Raw genomic sequence first — 4,054 nt, 5'->3', positions numbered from 1 at the left:
TTGCAACATAATTGGGACATAATTACTGATTATAATGACTTATACTGTGTTTTTACGCTTTGCGTTGCGTATTGTACCGCGTAACCATAAAACCATGTCTGCATTTGTGATTGGAGAAATGACAAACAACAAGCGCTTCTCTACACTGCTCAAAACTCGCATTTGAATCATCAGTGGGAAATTCTTTAAATATAAAAAACGTACTTACAGGCTGTGAGTCAGAAGCGCCAGACTGTCCTTGCAAAGTCGGAACTGCCCCACTTTATAGAAACATTATGTCCTCTTTTGGAAAGCCAAATAAAGTAGTTTTGCTTTCACAACGAAACACACAGCGGCTTGAGTGAGTGGCGCCGGCGGATTCGATGAAGGAGGATTAAGAGAAAGGAAAAATTTAAATTGCATCATATGACCCCTTTAATTGAGACTAATATTTATATGAACACTTTTTGGTACCAAATTAGAACATTTTCAACATTTCTCTCATCATTTTGAATTTATTTTTTCACCAAGTTCATCACAATGCATTCTGGGATTGCTTTCTCAAAAAAAGGATTAGGAGATACTACCTGGAATTTGACCATAAGATGTGTCTTAAAAGGCAGCATAATGTTGCTGTCTAGCTTTTGAAAAGTCTTCGGTTAGGTGTACTATGTTGCCTTAAAATGCTGTCTAGATAGGCAGCTCACTAGGTTTTGGGACACAGCTAATATATCTTATGTAAATGTCTAGACCTCTGGCCAGTAATAGAGGAACCATGAGTTGAGAAATGATTAAAATATCAGATTCGATACATCAATGTGACAACTAGCAAGCTAATAAACGAGTTCAAAATACCCATCAAATAGGGCAAATGCATTATAAACAGATGTACATAGACATTACCCAGCAGGAAGAGAAGTTTAACAAATATATCAAGTCACCACAGGGATGTTCAAGAGTTGTTTCCACACAGGAATCAGATGAAATAAGCATCCACAGAAGCTGGGTGAGGGCCATTTGGGAGAACGGGTTAAAACGAGTGCAGCAGTTCACAATGGTCTAGCAAAAAACCCTCAATGTCCATCGCTGTGGCTGACCACTAAGGAGGCTCTTCTTTCTTCTGGAAACTCAAACAATGAAGCGTTAAAGCCTAAATGGTTTTACCAGCTCTGCTACCGGTTATGCCAAGCCTGGGGGTGTTTTCCAGCCTGCGCGGTCGATGCAAAACAGCCTCCCAAGAAAAGCCAATGTTAAACATAACTCAAAGAGCTTGGCTATATGGACTTAATGTGACTTGCTGATTTACCTCTTATCTGAGATTCAAACTATAATGCAATAACATGCATAACTTAGGTGGACCTTTTTATTTATTTATTTAGTTTTTAAATCTGGGAGGAGAACCGTAAGAGGAATGTAAAAGTAAAAAAAAAATGGTTAAACAATAGCGGTCTACCTATAGCAGGATGTCATCCCTGGGGTTGACATCTGGATATATGAAACGGGCAACTGAAGTTAATACAAGAAGAAATTAAATTTAAATAGTGAAATTTAGTAAGGAAAAATTGTGTTATTTAAAATGAACAGAACACTACTGTCACCACTGTCACCTTATGAAATACTTTGATATACACGGATGTCAATATTATTATCATTATTATTATTATACATTAATCCTTAATTATTCCTTTTATTATTCTGTTTTTTTATTATATAATTTTATATAAAATAATATTTATATTTATTTTAAATTTTATTATTATTATTATTATTACTATTATTTTTATTGTATGTATATTAAAGTCATAGGTCATATTATAATTAATACATATTATATTACAATAATTATAATATATTCTAAATATATCATAAATAAAAAGATATGTGTAGAAGCAGACAAACAAACATTTGAAATGCTTGTCAGCGCTGTGTAATAACAGTTAAACTATCTTCGGTCTGAAACATCTTAAAATGCACTGTAATGTGAACACGTGTTAAGCTTTGTTAAAGTGATCAAAATGACATCTGACAGGTCGCAGTGGGAAAATAAAGTAACGTTTTTTGTTTGTTTTTTTAGTCACATTTAAATGAGAAAGTCAATGAGTGACTGGGGATAAAGACTAGCAATTTGGGAATACAAAGGGGAAAAAAAGTTATCTAGTTATCCAAGTTATTTCCTTATCTTCAGCCATGAAATGACAAAAGCAAGTCTTGCTCAATTTGCATTCTTTCAGCACACTCATTGTTTTCGAAAAGACCAAATCACTCCATACTTAAGAAAATGAGCTGTGATTTCAATGTTGGAATGGAGGTGCTGCATTTGCCTGTGTGAGAAACCTGAGGTTTCAAAAGTATCGGAAACATGTATTTGTATCGGTATGCATCGTTAATGATTGTATGCATAATGTCCATCCCTGGAGTGGATACTGGTAGAAGCTAATGCGATTTGCTTCATATGGCTTTACTTTCCCTGTAAGCTCTTACCGAAACACAATATCTGGCAACTGCTCCTGAAAACAAGGGGGTTTATTTCCCTTGATTTTTCAGGATTCTGGCTCAAAGGGCAGGCCGAATACGTGCAAACCCCCTCCTGTTGAGCACACAGGGGGAATGTAGCACTTTGGTGCGAGCTCTGATACCTGATTGCTCTGGCAGGGATCATCGGATCTGCACAATGGACACTATCCCAGTTTCCATCCAAATCTTGAGCTTCCAGCCTGGAAAGAGCACTCAGACAGACATGCTCTTCAGGCCTGAGCTTAGGACACATCCTGCACTACTTACACTCTTAATATCTTGCTCTTTCACGCATTTCTCCACTTCACTGTGTAATTGGTTCTGGTTTAGAACTGGGCTGGCAATGTTAAGACTGCAGTGAATGAGACAATCTGGGTGAATCTCACACAAAAAAAGGAAAACATCAGAAATCCCACCCACACCAATGCTCTGTAGCCTACTGCCATGGTCACTAAACTTTCCTGACTTAGAATCAGGGTTGGTAACTGAGTTCTGTTTCTTTTTCAAAATGAATTTATGAGCCAGATCTTTTAAGTGAATCAAAAAGATACAGTGTGACCACTGTAGTCCAACTGTAATGAATGATTGAATCTTATGAGCTACTTCTTTTTTTAGTGAATCAAAAACATACTGTATGACCACTTAAGTTCAATTCCCAAACAAGTGAATCTTTTGAGCTGGTCTTTTTACTGAATCAAACACATACAGCACAACAAGCATAGTCCAGTTGTCGCAAGAAATGAATTTGTGAGCTGGATGTTTTTAGTGAGTTAAAAACATACAGTGTGACAACTGCTGAATGAATGAATCTTTTGAGTAGATTATTTTTCTTTTTTATTTATTTATTCTTTTTAGTAAACATATTGACAAGTGTAGCCCACTTCCTGAATGAGGAATCTTTTAAGGCAATTATTTTTAGTGAATCAAACACATACACTGTTAGACATTTCTGTAATTTCTACAGTTATTTACTGTATATCACCCAGAATAATACTGCAAATTCGTTTTACAGTAAATAACTGTAATATCCTTTGCATCATGGGAATTTTCTGTGATGTCAAACCCCACATACAGTGACTTACTGTATTTTTTTTAATTGCTGTATACTACTGTATTTGACGTAACGGCCTCTTTGGCGCCATTCTATTGAGGTTGCTTTATTTTCCTCATTTCTCACATTTGGATTGACAAGATTTGACTTACACTGTGTCTACAACGCCGCAACAGATTGGGACTGACTACACTGGATGTCACATCGCTTGTAATGATTGGAAAATCAGTTTGTCCTTCGTGTCAGAAACAGCACGAGCGCTTGGAGTACATCTGTACGTCAGAAATATACCGGGGCATCACTTTACTGTCCGCATCCACTGTAGATAGTATAATGGGTTCTATATTGTCTTTTGTCGAGTCGCGCCGCGCCATTCGCGTCCGAGGAAGACACGAAACCAGCGCAGCAGCGCCGCGGGTTTTGCGCTGCGGAAGAGTTCCGGAGAACATCTGCGCTGTGTGTCGATGCACCTTACGAGAGAATAAGACCAGTAAGCAAGGTAAAAAATAT

General features: G+C 37.1%; 1 long non-coding RNA gene across 1 annotated transcript in view; it reads left to right on the top strand.

Moving 5' to 3' along the window:
* The first annotated feature begins 3,983 nt into the window (after positions 1–3,983).
* LOC107742046 (uncharacterized) overlaps positions 3,984–4,054 on the top strand; it is a 976-nt gene continuing 905 nt past the window's right edge. Inside the window, exon 1 of the long non-coding RNA XR_001640270.1 lies at positions 3,984–4,043. This is a non-coding gene — a long non-coding RNA (uncharacterized LOC107742046). The remainder of the gene's footprint in view (positions 4,044–4,054) is intronic.

This window comes from Sinocyclocheilus rhinocerous, unplaced genomic scaffold, assembly GCF_001515625.1.
Source record: "Sinocyclocheilus rhinocerous isolate Xijiao unplaced genomic scaffold, SAMN03320098_v1.1 scaffold135, whole genome shotgun sequence".
In the NCBI taxonomy this organism is placed as follows: Eukaryota; Metazoa; Chordata; class Actinopteri; order Cypriniformes; family Cyprinidae; genus Sinocyclocheilus; species Sinocyclocheilus rhinocerous.
This window is presented reverse-complemented; position numbering and strand designations above follow the sequence as displayed.